Here is a 20,286-nt window from a genome sequence, read left to right on the forward strand (position 1 = left end):
TGTTTAATGGAATATTCACAAGCACATCTTTTTTGTTGGAATAAAATAATAAAACAAATAATATAATATTTTGACTCAAAGTGGAGCATTCATGGAGTTATGATGATACAGAGGTAAGTATTTTGTTTTCTACAACTATAGCAAGCAAATTGGATGAGGAAATGAAGTAAGTCAGATAAGGCGAGACAGGATTTCAAATTAATGCCAGTTTAAACAGAGCATCTGCAAAAACACTTACATTATTATACAACTGTATTGCAATGTTGTTTAATAATGATGTAAAAATGCAGAAAAATACTATTTCCTGTTATGTACAGTAGATGCAGTTTTTTTAACAATAACATTGCGTATCCCTTGCCTGCTTCATTGTAAATTCACGTCCATGTTCCGCCCCTCTTTTGCTTTCCACGTGAAGCACCAGCTGCAGTATACGTTTATGTTTAGTATATACATATATATATATATTTGCCTCTTGCCTCCAGGGTCCTCTAATTCCTCATTCATAAGCAGTTAAACTAACTGAGCTTCACACTACATTGTAGACAGCAGGATAGGAGCAGCATACTTCACCTCCTCTAGGGGCTTGTTTGGCCAGAAAAAAGGCTGCTAAATAGCCCCGATTACGTGAAATAACTGCAACACGCGCAATCTACATTTTATTAATGCTTTAAGGGGGTGGTTTGGTAGTTATAAGTAATGGTACGCAGGGGGGGAACCAAATATTAAAAGGGTCAGTATTTCGCACCGCTAAGTGCCAGGGCCAATTCACAAAAAGTGCTTCTCATGGGGGCGGATTTAAATCAGCCTGCTGCTGTTGTTGTTGTGCTGTGTGCGTGTGCATGCATACATAGTGCATCATTTAGTGAGGTGTTTACTCCAAGTGAACAGCTAAAACCGCTGGGAATTAGGCTGCGAAACATACTCCTTTGAGAGAAAATAAGAGAGAGGGAAGCAGAGAGAAGAAGAAAAACACAGGGCAAGATTGGAGGCAGGGTTAAAGGATAGCTATAGGCTAGACGCTGCATAGATCGCACAGAAGGCTGAACTGGGGGAACATACTGTATACGGTATGGCAAACGGACACATTCAAAAATATAGTGTGAGGAAAAATAAAGTTGCAGTGGCTTTTGTAGACTAAACTGTATTAGATGGCATGCCTACACGATTGACGTCAGACAGGATATTGAAATGTGGATTGTCTGCACAGCCACACACAACATTTTCGCACGGCATGGACGGCACCCTGAACAAATGTAATGACATTAATGACAATAATTGGTATTTTTTGCACTCGCGCTTTGTTTTGTCACCGATATGAGCTCCCATTACCTCTTAGTCATAGAGTCATGCCTAAGTAGCAAGGTATTAATGCCCCCCTGATCACTATATTTCGCCCCCTTAGTCATGCAGGTTGAAATACAGACAGCAAAATAGAGTTGAGAGGAGGATGACAGGAAAGGAGAGAGCAAACAAGGCAAACCCCTGAAACATTTCATCTGATCTAATTTTACGATTGACTGAAGGAAGCACACACACTCTGCCTTGTTCAATCTGGTTTCCATCACATGTAATTTTCCATCATGTTACATTTCTCTCTCTCTCCCTGCTGTGGTGACAGTGCCTTCAATGACTAAAACTCGGGGCTTGAATTAAATATATCTATATAGTCATATCTATCCACACAAACATGCAGAGACGTGCACCGTGCATTTTACATTACAATGCGCCTTGTATGGAATATATTATTCATAACAACACTGCATTGGATCTTATTTCTGTCTTAAGTGTGTTGCATGAAGAGCAGAGCACTGGTTTCATTAATAAGTAGTCCAGTGGGTACTATCTTCCCTGAAGTGTCTTAACATTAAACTGAAATCACTATTGGAAAAGACATGGTACTTGCCAAATGGCTAGACAGACATTGTTAGGGGAATATTTCTCCAAAATTGTTAGGAAAGAAAGAGGATCTTAAGGGAGGGTAATCTTACTTTCTGGGAGAGGAGGGACAATTATTTCAATTTACTAATATCAACATTTTTTTATTTTACTTCAACCGCCCCTTCAGTAGCAACAAATATAAAGTCTAGATTTACAATGGATTCTTTAGCTGAAATACATTTTTCCTAACTTGTCAAGGCACACACATACTATTGTCAACAATCTTTCATTTCGTTTGTTTGTCTGATATCTAAAGAAATATCAACTGTCGTCTTGGAGATCAAATATGTTGTCACATACAAGTAAAGGAGGTTATTGACAGATGAAAACAGGGGTTTTTTTTAGAGAAAAGATTTCAGCAGGTGCTCAGTATTTCATTTTGACTGGAAAATGGAACAACAAGTAAAATGACACTAGTCATTTCGGAAGACTGTTCTGAGAAAATAGTGATTAGAAACAGAAAATGAATTGTATAGCTGGATCAACGGATAGGTTTTCAAAGTGCCCCACCCTTCTATTCATACCCCTCACATGCTTCCCTTTCCTGTAAAAACAAATACAAACAGCAACAATCATGTTATGCATGATGTTCAAGACCATAACATATTTATGAGGTGATTCTTTGATGTCTACACGGCTTTTGTTTCTAGTTTGGTATGTGATCAATCGTAACAGGCTCTGAGAGGATGGTAACCCGCAGAGGAATCATTTTTTAGGGTGTATCAAAAGCTAAGTAACACTATAATAGAAGCAGGAACATGTATCTCCATTGGCATGAATATGAGAACACACACAAACATACGTTCAAATGAAGACCTTGTGGAATTTCTGAAATGTATTCTAAATTGTTTGGAAGAGTATATATGGAGGGTTTCCCTGGCTGGTTTTTCGGTTGCTCTGGATGGTTGAAATAGTTCCCTGGTTTATTGTTTTTATTCAAAGCTCTCAAAATGAATTGAAAATACTATCAGTCACCTATCTGTGAATATACTATATGCATGTGTATGTGGGTTGCCTAGATTTAATGTTCTCATTGGCATGGATGTAGTTGTTAGAATTTTTAAAATAACATGACAGGTTTTCAATATTGTCTCTTTTGCAAAACGGCAAACACTTTTTTTAACCCCCGTGTGTGTGTGTGTGTGTGTGTGTGTGTGTGTGTGTGTGCGCGTACGTATTGGCTACAAAAACTTTTGTACTTTCATGTGTGTGCATTTATTCATGGCCTGCTGGAAATCAGTCCCAGCCCCGGTCTACCCGCTACCTCACCAATCAGTGCCTGTTGTTTGGAGTAAAATGTCGAAGCCAGTCAGAGCCAGCCATTTAGAGTAAAATGTCAGCCAATCACAGGCTTAATTTAGCATAACCCGGTTGGACCAGAACCCTCCAGAATGAGAAATCATTGAAAGACATGTTCTGTCCAAATCTGAAACTGCTATTTCTTTCTTACTTTTTTTATGTTGCCAGGCTTTGTCTGAATCAGAGACTCTAAGCCAGAAAGCAGTCCAGGCTGGCTACAGAAAAATCATTTCAGTCATTAAGTTTCAAAACGATTCATTTCTCTACTCCATTATCTAACTAAATAGCAATTTGTTGCCTGTATGAATATGGATTTTTATCTACGAGTATTCTCATTAACCTGAAGCTGCTTGAGATATCGGTTGTATATTAATAAACCAAAAAAATACAAGGAGCCCTTCACTGACCAAATAAAAAAAATACGAATTCATGAAATCTGATTTGTCTCTCGGGAAGTCAAGAATTATCTGGTCAATTACATCACTAATGGAAAAGTTTGGATACATATTGTATTCTTAACCATGCATAATAAACTGTATACCAGTCCTTATCTTACAGCTTGTCTACTAGATTCATTCCATTAGCTGGTGTTTTTCAATCCAACAACAAACACATGTTTTGATGTACCAATGTATCAATTGCAGTATTGGAAAAAACGTCTGTCAATTTCCAGGTAACACAATGAGTGCAGCACAATTCATTTATGGATCACCAGAGGCTATCCAGATCACTTTCTCCAAATCAATAGGCCTGTTTGACATGAGCCAGGCTTACTCATACTTGGTGACCGGCAAATATATGTGGCTTGGATTTCTTTCCCTGGCCTGATCCATACTTGCGGTGATGTCATGCAATCATTTCTCGAGTCAAGGCCGCTGCATTTGCTCCCGTTGTGAATGGGTATAATTATGATATTATTATGATATCCTGAATTTGAATTGATTCTTGGCATGCCAAGTGGTGGGTAGTGGTCGCGGCCCAGCATGCAATGGGAATGTTATATATGTTTATATTGACATGTTAATTGGCTGGAAAGCAAAGGATCACACGTTAAGTTATTTGTCTTGACAAAACAACACATATTGGTTTTAGCATTCCGGCAGCCAGTGTGTCAGTGTCGCCACCATCCAGTTGTGTCTAAATGGTTTAGCCAGCCAGTCACTCCATTAGAGGAGCAGCCAGCTGCTGAGCCAAGCACTCAGGCAAACAGTCTTGCCTCAGATTGTCAACCAACCAGACAGTCAGTCAATTACACACTGAAGCACAGGGCCACCATTGTGCAACTATGTGTGTGTATGTGTTGAATGTAGTGATGCTTTAGATACCCATGGTTAATTTAGCACGCCTGATGAACTCCATGCTTGACCAACTGCAAAGCCTGTTTAGCATGGCATATATACAGTATAGTATATATACACTATATTTACAAGATTGTTATTCCACTTTCATGTGTCTTAGTAGGAGGAAAAAGAGACCAGTTTTAAAGGTGGAGTCAGTGTTTCTGGAGAATGCTTGTCTGTTAATATCTGCACTCCATCCACTACCTGTTGTCCACACACAGTAAGGACAGGTGCCAGTGTTGATACACAGCCTAGGCTCTGTAAATAAAGGGTATTTAAACGCAAAGATGCACAGTAGCTAGCAACATACCAGTGTACAAAGCCTAGGTTGTGTGTCAACACTGGATACATCTTTTCAGCGCACACACACAGTATGGACACGTAGCGGATTGTGAGGAGATACAGTATTTAATGATTTTGACAAAAAAGTGATTTTGACAAGAAGCCTTCTCCAGAATGGCTGACTCCACCTTTAAAAAGGAACTGAGCAGCTGATGCTTGTCTGTGCCGTCTTTTTTCTCTGCTTTCCCACACACAGCTACACATACCAAATGACCATTAGAAGTTCGACGCTGTTCAGCATGCAGAGGGCAATGTAGGACTGTCCACTCAGGCAAAATCATGTGTAATTACATTCACTCGGGGTGCCAGGAGTAAATAAGTCCCTGATTAAATTGCTTGAATGAAAAACCAGCAGGGCTCCGAGTCCTCAGGAACATGATTAAAGACCAGTGTGTTCACATTAGTTCAGGCAAGCCAATATTCAGGCTCCAAATGAGTCTTTTTATTAAAAACGGATAACAGTCCATTCTGTGTCATTTCCCTCTGCTGTGATGGTAATGGCACAGCTTGTGTCACTGTAGGTTATGGTAACGCTAGCCATACATGACAAATCTGAATATAATGCAATGCTGTTTGTAGATGTCAAGGAAATTGTTGCATGGATTTGTTTAGCTGTATGCATATGGAAGCATAAAAACAACTGTGACAACAATAAATACAAACATAAATTTTGTAATTAGACAGATTTGGAGAGACATAGTTGACATGAGGCAAAGAGGGGAAGACATGCAGAGAACTGACCCGGGTAGGATTCAAAACTCTGGGCTGCTCTAGGGGGATGCTCTAACCTCCACACCACAAGTGCCCCCCAATACGAACATTATTAACAGGCTGAGGCCATGTTTAACTAGACAATTTGATTGAGCGTAACGTGTATATTTTTGTTTCGGTCCCCATGTTAAAGGGTTAGACTGTTCAGTACTGTTCGCGTGTCAGCAGCTTCGTATGGAAAATATTGTTACTAGTATAGAACCCTGGGGTGCACCCCTGGAATACAGCGCTGTCTACTTCACATTCCCTGCGACTCTCCCCGCCATGTCATCTGCTCAAGCAGAAACACCATGAAGATAACAAAAACAAAAAGAATGTTGACCTTTAGATCAGACATCTGTGCTGAAGAAGTGAACTGTGCTGCAAACTTGCCAAGTCGTTTGAAACAGAGAGAGATACGGTACAAAGGGGAAAAGAGCCACTTTAAAATGCTGTTATGCCAGCAATCTGTGACCTACAAGCTGACATTCAAACAAGCCTTCAAACACACACACACAGACACACACGCACACAGACACGCACACAGAAATACACACACACACACACACACACACACACACACACACACACACACGCACACACACACACACACACACACACACAGCTGAAAAGAGCAATGTGAAACAGAAAGGTGGGCCAGTAATTGTCTGACCTTTTGTGTTGGCAGTCAGGTTGAAACAGTGGACAAAGACAAGCTTACCCTGACTGGGGAAAAGTTAAGCCTCACTCTGGACTGATGCCACTGGCTGAAAGTGAGAGGAGCCGCGGCGGTCCCATGCTCTCTGGAGCACCGTAGAAAATATTTTTTCTGTGATGAACATAAAAACTGACCTTCCTAAATAAAGAAAGAATGTAGTATTTCAATCAGTTACCCAACAAATAAAGACACAAAAAAAGGTTAAGAAATTGTGGAATGCATAATTTGTGTAGGCTGTCCACTATGAAACAATTACTTGGATGCTGGTTGGATAAACATGAAGTAAGATGGGTTCAAACATTAAACTTCAGGTAATTACGTTAATGGTGCTGTGAGCGAAATGGTTCTTTTAGCTAACTTCCTGTCAGTGACTACAGTTACCACCCTCGTCCTTACTTCACAACATTATTGCCCATTCGGTCTTCAAGCTGCGAGTTATCTAGCATCATTTCAGATCCGTAAGTGTGATAAAACATGATAAAAACCATGAAAAACAGACATTTGGAAGGATATTTACCTGCTCCGCATAAACATTCACCCCTCTGCTTGTGCACCGGCAGTGAGACGTGTTTGTTTGTAGCATTCTCTCTTCTGATTGGATATCAGGTTGTGAAATACTCTAAAAAGTTAATTTTTCCGATTACATGCAGAGTGGGTGACTGAGAGACCTGTGTTATAAAGCGTGCACACTATGTAAGTGATCACTGTATCAATAAAGAGCGATTGAACACTTATATCAACATACATATATCGCTCACTTCACCTTTAAACATGTTATGACTGCAATGTGGATAGGTGTTGGCTCATTTGCTTCCATGTGTATTAATATAACAACTTCTGATGTCTCGCATCCAAAAAAGTCAGTGCTCTCTTTCTGTATATTTCGTGCAAACCCCATACCTCCCTCTTTCTGTTTGTCATGAAGCCTTGGAGGGGACACAGTGTCAACATGCTAATAGGAATGTGATCCATATGGTAGCAGCAGTGGCATTAGTAATGCTAAGCGCAGCAGCCACGGGCAGCCAGGCAAACAAGGTATCAAACAAGGGAAATCATGCCAGGGAAAGAGAGGGGAAAGAACTCCTGGAAAACTAATTCTACATTAAAGTCCTCCCCCGGTGGCCACAGCTTTGGTTTCCCGGTAGATCTCTGATACTTACTTATATAATCCACATCTTTTTGTAGGATCACATACGGCGCTATGGCAATGATCAACTCCCAAAGACCTTCGTACATTTAAACCACAACGTGCCATCTCTCTTGGGAATGTCTGTTTTGCTTGTTGATGAGTTCAGATTGTTTGTCATGACATTTCGTTAAAAGACATTCATGGTCACTTGACTCCAATACACTGGTTAATGACCAAATACTCGCCAAGGTTGTGGTATTCCCATCAGCTTTACCTGAGAGATGAAACATCCAAATAGTTTATAGAGCAAGAACTCAAACAGCATGTTCTCTATCGCCCATCTTTAACTAAACATAAGGTTGATGTAAAACAGAGAGTCACACAAACTCGGCCTGGCCAACGCAAAGATTTAAAGGAGGTATTCAAACCAAACTTCTTTTCCGTACATTTTTGACGGCAGTATTTGTTATTTATTTTGCTGGAAAGTCTTTGAATAGCTAATCTGTCAATAGTGAAATTACCCATCATTATACTTCCTACAACAATTAATGGCCTGTTTTCTCTAAGGTGGAGTGTGTGTGTGTGTGTGTGTGTGTGTGTGTGTGTGTGTGTGTGTGTGTGTGTGTGTGTCTGTCTTTCTGTGTCTGTGTTATGAATAACAATGACAGATAACATACATGTAATCACCGCGGCTAACAAATGTCTCATCACGGGCGCTCGGGGGTCGAACCATAATGAGGTTATCATGACTGCATAATAAGAAAGCCGATTAGTGTAATTCACCACTTAATTCCAGATTAATGGAGGTGGAGCACGGAGACTGCGTGTGATTGCAGGGAGCGACGGACTGGGGACCCTTGGGGAGGTGGGGATGGGTTAATCAGACACTATTGTTCTCTTACTACACACACACATGCATTCACACACTCACACACACACACACACACACACACACACACACACACAGCAATTTAGCCGTAATCAGCCCAGCTCTGCGCCGACACGACCAATCGCCTATCAAAGGCCACTGAACTCGCTACTTTCTCTTTCTCTTCCCCTATTCTTATTTTTTCCCCTATTTCTTTTGATGGTTTTGTTATCCAATCACTCTTCTTTGTCCCTCGTCTCGTGTCAAAATGAAATAATTTTATGTTAAGCATTTTCTCTAAATATCGACTCACGTGTGGTCGAAGCTGATCAAGCCCTAGTGTGTGAGTGTCGGTGAAACGTCACTGTTGATACAATGGTTTCACTGTATGCAGGAAGACTTTTTTAAAAGACAGTTTTAAAACTTTTTCTGAATCCGATTTTCATTGTTTTTTTTAGCTTACTTTAGATCATGCAGTTGTGTCTAGTTTGACTTAGTTATTGTTTCTAACATCTATAACATAGGTACCAAACACACTGTTTACTTTAAAATAATGGCATTACAGCACTTTACATGGCTTAATAGTGGTATTGTTTTAACCCCACTGTGTAGGATTGACTATTTATTGTTGTATGGGTTGTTTTTCGATGTTTCGGCTCTTTAGATAGCTGGTTCGAGGATCGGCCATTTTTTTTTTTACACTATTTGTATTCAACATGTTTTCATGCAATGTCTATATTCTGTAATTACCTCTACATAATCCTTAGTGGCAGAGTCTGCTCAAGGCAATTTGCACACATACACACACACACACACACACACACACACACACACACACACACGATACAGAGGAAGATTGATAACAGCTCACTGTTCACTCTGCAAATCCTACTGATGCTAGTGCACATTAAACATATTCAACTGGCAAAACACGTGACAGCTTTCGTTATCAGGCAGTCACAGGAAACACAATGCATTTGTCACAGAGATTAGCGCTGATTGTTCAGAAAGTAACGTTAAAACCCATGTGTACGGCAGCCACTGATTGCCATTTAAATGTCAAATTCTACATACATGCACACACATATTCAAAATACAGATTATTTTCTTAGTATTGCACTTGTTTCGCTCATACGAATAAGGCTTTCATTTGAAGTTGAACAATGCATCTGTAGACTGATTCTAGACACGTAGCATAGCTTGAGATGTAACAGACGATTGTGGGAATTGGGCCGCAGAGCTGGTGGATTGTGTGACAAATAGTATAATGCCCGATGAACAATTCAAGGCTGTGCACCCGACTTTAATTTACTCATCTGCCCCCTGCAGAGATCCTCAGCACAACAAAAGGAGACAACTATCCGTGAGTTACAAAATAAACTTTTCCATTTTAGCAGTTGACCTCCAGATAATGTAGCCCTAGCCAAAACAACACATTAATGAATTGACTAAAACTCTACCTCAGCCTTTCCAATGTCTTCCTCAGTGATGCCAAAGCTTCATTAAGTGAATGTGGTCATTTCTGCAATGGTTAGGCTGCATTCCATACTGGAGCCAGTGTTCTCAACACCTTGTAATAGTCACTGGGAACTTGACTATTTCTGGTTGCATCCTCGACTTCATGCAAGTTATTTTAAATCTAACTTCCTACTATGTTACAGATCTGTGAAAAAGTTAAAGGAATAATTCAAAATAGCTGTTTGCCTCATTGTCCATCTCTCTCTCTGTGCGTGTATGTTTGATGTAGGAATGGGCAAAGGTCACCCATCCAGGTTAGCTTAGCCCATATAGAAGATAAAAACACAAATGTAATATAGCAGATGTTTTCTTCTGCCAGATCAAACATTCAAGGCTAACACAATCATCAAGGAATAGAATAGAGCAAAAAAATTCACTTTAATCTCAGGGAACGTTTGTCTGGTAAAAGGATGCAAGTTAGTCTATGTGAAGAAACTCATGCTTCGACATCTGCAGAGTGAGGAGTACATACAAGTTCTGTTTTACGACGAGACGTTGTCATGTGTCGCCTGCTCATAACCTTGACTATCAGCAACCAAAACAATACAGCTGTGGTTGCTGTGGATACTCCAACACTTCTTATTCATCGCGCGGCTTTCCGAGAGCTCGTCGGAGAGAGGAGAGGTTGTGCGTGGAAATTTTGTTGTTAGTTTTCAAAGGGGGGTTAACAAAGTTTGCCTCTATTCGCTGATATGCTAGGATTTCTATTGCGTCCCTCACACTTGCATTAACGCCTAATAAACACACACAGTGATGCACACACACACACACACACACACACACACACACACACACACACACACACACACACACACACTTATCAGAGAGTCTCAAAGGGGAGGAATAACATTCAGCACCATGGACAGAGGCACAGTCACTCCTCATCGATCTGAATGTAAAAATGTAAAAAGGACAAATCAAAAGAAGAGATAGGCTAATTGAATTCACAGTATGAACATCCTTTTTCCTAAGCCTATAAGGCCCACGGTAAAGCTATGTCCTTGAGAAAACTGAGTAGATTTGACATAAATCTAGTGCATTTGAAAATGAACACAACCGTGATCATTACATACATGCCATAGTACTGACAATTAGATGACTTTCCGATAGTGTGGGCAGGTAAATAATAGTCACACTATACTATTTACACTATAGCCTACTGTATATAAGGTCATTTATTTACGCTTCAGGAGTACTACTATAGGTACCATTAAAAGCTTGCTCTTAATTATAGAATATCATAGTTTAAGTAGTTTAAGAACACAAACACACACGCGCACGTACGCACACACACACACACGCACGCACCCGCACGCACGCACACACACACACACACTTAGCCGAAAAAATAAACTTTTCACTGAATGCAATTATGTACACACGTTTCCAACAAAGACCATTTTTACAAGATGATTTCCCCTGATGATTTTGAAATTACGGTAATTATGCATCGTGATTAATGGAAGATGATTGATGGAAAGTTTATTTGTTAGCCAATTTCACACACCAAAAAATGCAATTTTGGGTGTGCTGGAGAAACTGCTATGCATATAATTGGTTCATACACAGACTAAAAATATTATTTCCTTCCAATATTTAAGGCAATTTTGTTCATTGCCATAATGCATGTTAAGCTGTGATGTTTTGCAACTACCTGCATGTCACATGTATGGTGTAGGATTCTTGAGCTGTGTCGCTTCCTGACAGGTAAACATGGGTAATAATTGGGTATGTTGTCTTTTCGGATTGTTTTCCAGAATGAATCCCTTCTCCCAAGGGATTCTCGAATGCACTTGGAATCTGAGCGTGTGTCTTTGAAGATGTGCTTGACTGCTGTCGGATGTGAATGTGTGCCTGAAGTGTGTGTGTGTGTGTGTGTGTGCGTGCGTGTGTGTGTGTGTGTGCGTGCGTGCGTGTGTGTGAATCTCCCAGCAGCCACATATAGAGCTATCTCGAAAACCAGACTCGCCCTGTAAGCATGGGCTGCAGGCCATAGTAAAGTATTTCTCCCCGTAAAGTTTTTGAGAAACAGTAAAGCAATTGAACAAACACACACACACACACACACACACACACACACACACACACACACACACACACACACACACACACACACACACACACACACACACACACACACTGCCTACACTTACTGGTGTAGACAATGAACTCCTACTCTGTTTTGTTCACATTTTTTTAAATCTTACCTCAAATGAACCAGGACGTCTGTTGAGTTTCATACGGGAGGGAGACCTGACTGAAATGCCGCACAATTTAAAAGAAAAGTCGAAATATTGCAGAAGATATGTTTAAAATTTGCAAAACATCTACCAGGGACCTGCCTGTATACACACAGAGTCAATTCTCTCAGAATCCGTTGAGGACAATCACATACGTATATCCCAGAGTGAATACATACTCTATAATATCAATGTATCGAGAACCCATACGTCACGTTTTTATCTTCAATATTGATTGTCTGGTTCATTTTATATTTGAAATATAAGATGACAAACATATGCCTTCCAATCAATTTCGGCCAAACCATTCATTTTGCATTGTGGTGAGGCTCATGACCTGTAACTTGAGTCTATACCACCGATCCTTCAGATGTGGGTCTGGGTCAATCTTTACCTCTTCCTTTACACTCCAAGAAGGTAATGATTTTGGACAAGCTACAAAAGCACAAGGTGTGAGCGCTGTGGGAGCTCTGTGCACCCAGTCCATCTCCTTCAAAGAAGAACCATTCGATTTGTTTTGCCCCGTTGGCCCTTTCAAGTTGAGAGGGCAATGCAATGCAGCAGTCCCACAGTCTCTAAAGTATCACTGCCATGCCTTCACAAACACAGTTCTGGTAGCAAAGGGGAAAACTGTGGCAAATGTTCTGTTTTTGACCAAAGGGTGAGGAGATATGAATATTTGAAAACTCAAATGTTTGGCTTTATAAGAAAGGTCCCTGGGTCATTCTGGCAGTCTGAATGGATGGCAAAGTTGATTTCTATAGAGACAAGTGTTTTTTTTTGTGCGTTTGTGAAATAATCAAAGTATGCCGAATACACAGCATCGGTGAAAGTAAAACATATTCCATAATCAAAAATTATGTCAGTGGGGGCGCACTTAGCTCAGTTGGTGGGGCCATTTTATATGCCTGCTTCCCAGTGACATGGGAATCCCATACATTTCAAATACCTCTGCGGCTCCGATGTGTAAAGGATACATAAGCACACAAAACAAGCCTGTTCAATCAATACCTTTTTTATATATAATGTACTGCTATTATACTATATATAATGCATTATTTCTCTATTTCTATGCAGTAGTCCTCTCACTGTGGCACAAGCTGTCGCTCAAAGGTTGGTGAAATGACTTTGAATTCTCCATTAAAGCAAAACTTATTATTGCATGTGCTCTAAGTAAGGACTGATGGTATAAATGAAAACTGTGCTTTCACACCTCTTTTTATAAATAAATGTATTAATTAGTTCTGTGTTCTGATCTCCATGGTTCTCTCTGGGACTGTGTTTGGAGGGGAAATGGGTCATAATTTAAACGTGTTTCCTACTCCGCTGTGAAGGAAAGGTATCCAAAGATTTAGAAGTCCCAACCCAAAACCACCCAGAACATAAACAAAGGAAGAAGGGAGTGGTTTGGGATATGTTCTTTTATGCACTTATAGTTTTAATTGCTAGAACTTTGGTTATCTAGTTCAAGTCCCTGAGCTGAAGCACATAGTTTTCTCTGCCAGTATTTGGACACGACATACATTTTATTCAAGTAGTTTGGGCTCTGTAGTGATTTTGTTAAAAAGGCCTCAATCATTGCTGCTCCAAATGCACAAAGCTACACTTGCATAACCCACTTCCTACTGTCGCCTGGTAATCTTGATGGAAAATGTGTGTGCACTTACTTAACCCATATAACCCACATTATCCAATGCAGCAGCATTGGATAATGCTGCTGCAGTTAAATGTGTAATGTCTCAATCGATAATTCCACACAATGTATCCATCATAACGACGAGTGCATCACTGGATTATGATGGCCACTTTGGCACTTGGAGAGAAAAAAGTGTAATTTTTGTTGTATGGAAGACTTTTATTTTGTAAAATGAGGCACCAGGTGGTAAAATACAATCGGATTTGCAATCACCAAATAGAATAACAGTAATATACATTACACACCATACAATGATAAAGTGTATTGAAGCCAACTCTTATTGGATCGCCATGGAGGCACAAACAGTGAACGAATGAATGAATGATTTATTTCAAATATGCAACAACAATACAATAATAAAAATGCATCAACAGGAGTCAGCACTAGTGACTCCTGCACTGATAAGGCCGCCAAGCACTCTATAAAAATGCCACAACATATTTGAAAAGGGGTGGGAAGAAGTAAAAACTTGTTCAATCCCACCCCTCTTCTTTAAACAATATTAACAGGTCATAAATCAGTAGATAATGATTATAAATAACATGAGTTTTCTAAAACTGTTGTGGCTCATGAAATTTGCATCTCTCGGACCACTGCGAATTTGAGAAGTTATAGATTAAGTCATTTGAATATGACATCCTTCAATTAAACATGGCTCCAAATGAACACATAAGTTGGTCTTAACACCTGGATGTGTAAACAGACATAGGTGTAGATAGCTAGCATGTTCAGGGGTCATTGTTGTGTTTAAATGGTAAATGGACCCCACTTATATACCGCTTTTCCCTGGTTTTTCACAGACTCAAAGCACTTTACATTGTTTCGTACACATTCACACAATCACACACACATTCATACACCGATAGCAGCAGCAGCTACCATGCAGGGTGCAAGCTAACTATCAGTGTGTTCTTGCCCAGCGACACTTTGACTTGTGGCGTGTAGGCGGGGGATCGAACCTCCGACCCTGCACTCCAGAGGCGACCTCCTTACCCACTGCCGTGTTTACAGCTGGTTCCCCATGCCTGCCAGTGTCCAACAATGAATTTAAACTCCTAGGGTACTTACTGGATTTAGAGGAAAAAGTGTGTGTACCACCGAAAGGAACACAACAGTGGGTTCATTTGACCAAGAGGATCTTAATATATTTTCTTACATTAAGATTCAGGAAGAGCTATATTCAAAACACTGCTTTCCACACAGGGAGGGCCGTTTATACCTGTTGTCAAGCTGCCTAACTATGACAAAGTGCAGCACTTGTTTTTCCATTTTATACCAACACTTCCAAAATGCATCATCACAATTGTGAGCTACTACCTCCTGAAGAGAACAGCGTGTCCTACATAAAATGTGTAGAGTAATGCACCACACACACACACACAATGGCTGGTGTGACACAATTATAAAGCTGAGGTTGGAGCAAATACGGAGCTGCTGCAATCTGTGTGCAACGTATGTGCTATGGATTTCATAATGCACAATAACTCTTCAAGCTAGATTCACTCTTCAGGTGTGTTTTGTCATTTTTATAAAGGGTCTCGTTTGTTGATCATTAAAGGTGCAATCACCAATTCTGGAGAATGCTTGTTGTAAAAACACCTTTTTGTCAACATCATTGAATATCTCCTCACGATGCACTACCTGTTCGTACTGCGTGTGTGTGTGTGTGTGTGTGTGTGTGTGCTAAAAAAAAAGTCTGGTGTAAATAAACAGCCTTGGCTCTGTAAACTGGTATGTAATCAAAAGGGCCCATAGTAGCCAGCGAAATGCCCATTCACAGAGCATAGGTTGTGTGTTAACAGTGGATTTTATTTTCAGCGCACACACAGTAGGCTACAGACACGTGGCGGATCCTGAGGAGATATTCACTGATTCTGACAAAAAAGTGATTTTGACAAGAAGAATGGCTGACTCCACCTTTAAGTGTGTGTCACTTTGAGCTTGTATTCTGATGGATGGTAAGTCACAACTGAGAGATTTTGGTTCTAAATGATTCCTTGCAGCTGGGAGGATTACCTAAGTGCTTGTGTGTGTGTGTGTGTGTGTGTGTGTGTGTGTGTGTGTGTGTGTGTGTCTGTGTGTGTGTGTGTGTGTGTGTCTGTGTGTGTGTGTGTATTCTCTGCACAGTGTTTACATTCAACAGAGCCACCCCCCCTCCACACACACACTTAATTCAGTCTAGCAAGTTTTTTTCCTCCCATTAGATAACCTACGGGCTGATGAGAGATGGGGATAATTGTCCCAGTCACAGACGAGAGAGGTGCCGAGAATACAAATGGAGAGGAGGCGGGCGAGACATGATTGCCATCGCTTAAAAATATATGGAATTACCATCTTAAGCAGAACTGATTGGTGTCCTGCCGAACAGAAGGCTTCACTTCGCTTCAATCAAAAAATCACACAAAGCAATTTGAACGGACTCGGTGGCTCTGTCGATGCCATTAAATTGGCCTTAAAAGTCAGTCTTTACCATATGGATATAACTCGACGTCATTGAAAATGAGGGTCACCCCTCAATTGGTCTCTCGAGGATAAATAAAAGCTAAAGTTATGAATATTTCACACCAAAATGCTGCACTGGTTATTAAAGATTAGCACTTACAGTTGAATAATTCAGATTAAATATGATAATTTTTTCTAAAATACTGAAGATCTATCTGTGCTCAGGTGATAGCCTTTCATAGTGAAACTGGTGAAAATTGTGCTTTGCAAGAAGAAATACACATTAAGCCAATGGAAAAATGCATCATTTGGTTTTTTGTAAGGGATATTTTGTGATTTTCTTTGAAAGGAAATACAAGTTAGCTGATGGGTTTGAAATTTGGAATAACTAACACAAACTTAAATGGTTGTCAAATAAGTCTCATTAATCATTGTTGGAATACATTGCGTTGCATCAGGATTGGATGGCTATTTACATTGTTAACTTTTACTATTATAATATGTTCCAGAAGGATTTCTTGGACTGATTTATTACCAGTATATGGAAGCTGTGAACCCAAGGTGGCATGCCACTTATAATTCTAATTCAATTTCATACATGCCAATGACCAATTACAGATGTTATCAGGGGTGGGCTCTCGCATTTAGTTATTTAAGCTGGCCGTCATAATACAGTTTCTGTTTTCAGTAGTTACAGTATCGCAGCCCGTGGCCGTGCCATGAGTTGACACCTTGCATCCGCAAACAGTGCAAAACGGAACGGAAAAATAAAAAAATGGCAATTTTGAGGGGCGATCTCTGTCATATAGCCTACACACTGTCAATGAGGGTGATGCGAGTGGCTGAGCGGCCCCTCCCAACTTGAACTGCTCTGTGTTTTGTTTCATTCTGATTGGTTCAGCCTGACCCGGGTACTTAGCCTACATCCCTGTGAAGTTACAGCCTAGTGATAAAGATAGTGAAAATGGCGGAAAGGAAAAAAAAAGGCTGAAGATTATAACGAAATAAGTAGTGCAGAGAAGTTTAGGGTAAAAAGTGTTAACAGCAGGAGCGTCTTCTTAAGACAGCTGTGGGGTCACAGAGTAGCAGAGACAGTGAACTGCTCCGACGCGTTAGCTGGCGATGTGAGATAGGACAGTAACACACTTCTTTTTCCTTTTTTGTGGGGGTGGTTGAGAAGGTAGGCTGCCTTTGTAACAAAGCTAACGGCCTCCTCACACATCCTGCGTCTACCTCTGGAGCGCGTCGCCTTCCGTTACTGCTGCCTCTCTCGGGCTTTTTTGGACACACATACAACGTCTCAACTGCTGCTGCAGCGCTACTTTTAAAAGCCCTGTCTTTCTACATGGAGTTTCCATAGATATTTAAAAATAAGTTATTTCATGTAATTTATGATGCATATGATTTATATTGAGTCTAATATTGAGTCTGGACAGTAATCTGTGCACCCATTGCCTTTTTTTTCTTTTTCTTTTGCCACATTTCCGCTTGTTGGACGTTTTATTATGAAAGGGACACACCAGGAAATGGTATGAAGTCAATATGACTCTCAGCAGAGTATTTCTCCATCAGTTAAAGCAGAGAGACCCGAGAGAGACGCGCGGCTCTCAGAAAAAAATAGGCGAGCCTCCTGAGGTAAAGGGGAGCGTCGCTGCAGACGTGCCTCTGACGGGCATCGGCAGTGCATCTGAGGTTGGATGTGTGGCCGCTCTAGGTTGATTACACGGTCGGTGAAAAAAAGTCAGACGCAGACGTGCAGTAGACGCGCAGTAGAGGTAGGATGTGTGTGGAGGCCGTAAGCCTCGGGTTGTTCCTGTCTCTTTCTGCCTTCAGATGTTAGTAGTTTGCAGTTTACACACACTTTTGTTCTGTAATGCCTTTTGTATAATTGTGTTTTAAATCATAAGAAATTCAAGAATTTCATAGTAAAAGTTTGATGTGTTGTTTGATGCTGTAACAGCAAGCACACAGCACATACTCTCTGAGTATGTGAGCACAGGCTTTCTGCTCTTGAGAAATGCAAACATGCTCCACTCATTAAGAAATAATGCAAAATGTCAGTCTACGACGTCAATGACTGATCTGTTATACCCCCAACACACACACACATACACACACACACTCCCCTAACACCTCTTGTATGCGATGCGCCCGATAGCTTAAATGACGGCAAATCAAAAAGGACAAGCCTCGCGAGGACAAAGATGTAGCCATGAATTTGTGTTCCAACACAGGCGATCACCATGCAGGGCCTGTCAGAGCCTGGGACCCGTCTGAATATTTATGCCCATCACGGTGCCTCCCCGAGGGGCTAACTGGCCTGGAAGAGAAGAGGGCCCATACTGGAGCTCATCGGTGCGTCATATGCTTGTGTGTAGATGTGTGTGTGTGAGAGAGGGATGGCCCTATAAGTCATGCTACATGTTACCTGTTAATATTGATAAGGTATGGAGTGAAGGAGAGCAGATGTGGGCTGCATGTTAAAACACACGGACACTCACACACACACACACACACACACACACACACACACACACACACACACACACACACACACACACACACACACACACACACACACACACACACACACACACACACACACACACACACACACACACACACACACACACACACACACACACACACACACACACACACACTTGAACAGCTCCAGATATAATTTCTTGCAATGTAGCATTTTCTTTCCCAACTAAACATTATTCTCACCCTAAAACTTACTCTGAATTAGCAAAGGATAAAACTCACACACACACACACACACACACACACACAGGCAGGCCTAAGCGTATAGGAGCAGAGAACAGGCAGGAGATACAGGACAGCCATGTATCACCAGCCCACTGCTCAGTGTGACAGAACAGATAGCACACTCATACACGTACGCACACACACTTATGCAGACACTGGTCCACTGCTCGCTGTAATGTAATTCAAGTGCACAGACCGACACTGGTATGAAACAATGTAGCTTTGTGTATTTGGAGTTGAATGATGCTCAGAGGAGTTTGGGAGCACGTACAGTAGGACGGCCAGGCTTCCAGACACAGAGAATTGTTGTGTTGTCTGAACAAGGTTCCTACACTCCACCGACCAGCCATTCTCACCATACCCTTACCTTCAATTTAGAAGTGAAAACAAAACCTTTGTATCAATTTGAAAAAATGTGTGTGTGTGTGTGTGTGTGTGTGTGTGTGTGTGTGTGTGTGTGTGTGTGTGTGTGTGTGTGTGTGTGTGTGTGTGTGTGTGTGTGTGTGTGTGTGTATGTGTGTGTGTGTGTGTGTGTGTGCGTGTGTGCGTGTGTGCGTGCGTAGTCCAGTTATTCTGTCCCAAGCCTCCTATTGTCCCAGTCTCTGCCTCATTGCCTTCATAACTGGCTATTGATTTATTGCTGCACATTGTTTCCTATACTACCGGAATGGATATTTGAACTATATCCCTGTGTGTGTGTGTGTGTGTGTGTGTGTGTGTGTGTGTGTGTGTGTGTGTGTGTGTGTGTGTGTGTGTATATACTATTTATTCTCGTTTTGTATGATTTGTGGTGACGTCTGATCAAAGTTATTGATTTGTTTGTTGTTGTAGGGAAGCAAATGCAGAGAAAACCAAAGACAGAACAAAAGAGAACAAACATGGGTAACTGAATGGTGCAGAGGTGAGAGAAGGGAGCTGAGACACAGATAGGGATACATATAAAGATGAACTCAAGGAGAACAGAAATCATCACATTTTCCTGCCCTATTGTATATGAAGTAGCACACTCTATAATGCCTTGTCATTTTGCTGCGAAAGCACAAGGTCTTACACGTTCAAAGCAACAGTTATGATAATGTTATGTAACGGTTCTACACAAACATAAATGTCGGTGGTAACTTCTGTCAGCAGTATCTATAATAGAATATTGATTCCTGAAAGTCCTTTTATAAGATCGTTCACATTTCACATTACCTTTTTATTGCCCTTTCATTTTCTATCTTTGTATGCCGTT

This window comes from Ammodytes marinus (assembly GCF_949987685.1).
Source record: "Ammodytes marinus genome assembly, chromosome: 15".
Lineage (NCBI taxonomy): Eukaryota > Metazoa > Chordata > Actinopteri > Uranoscopiformes > Ammodytidae > Ammodytes > Ammodytes marinus.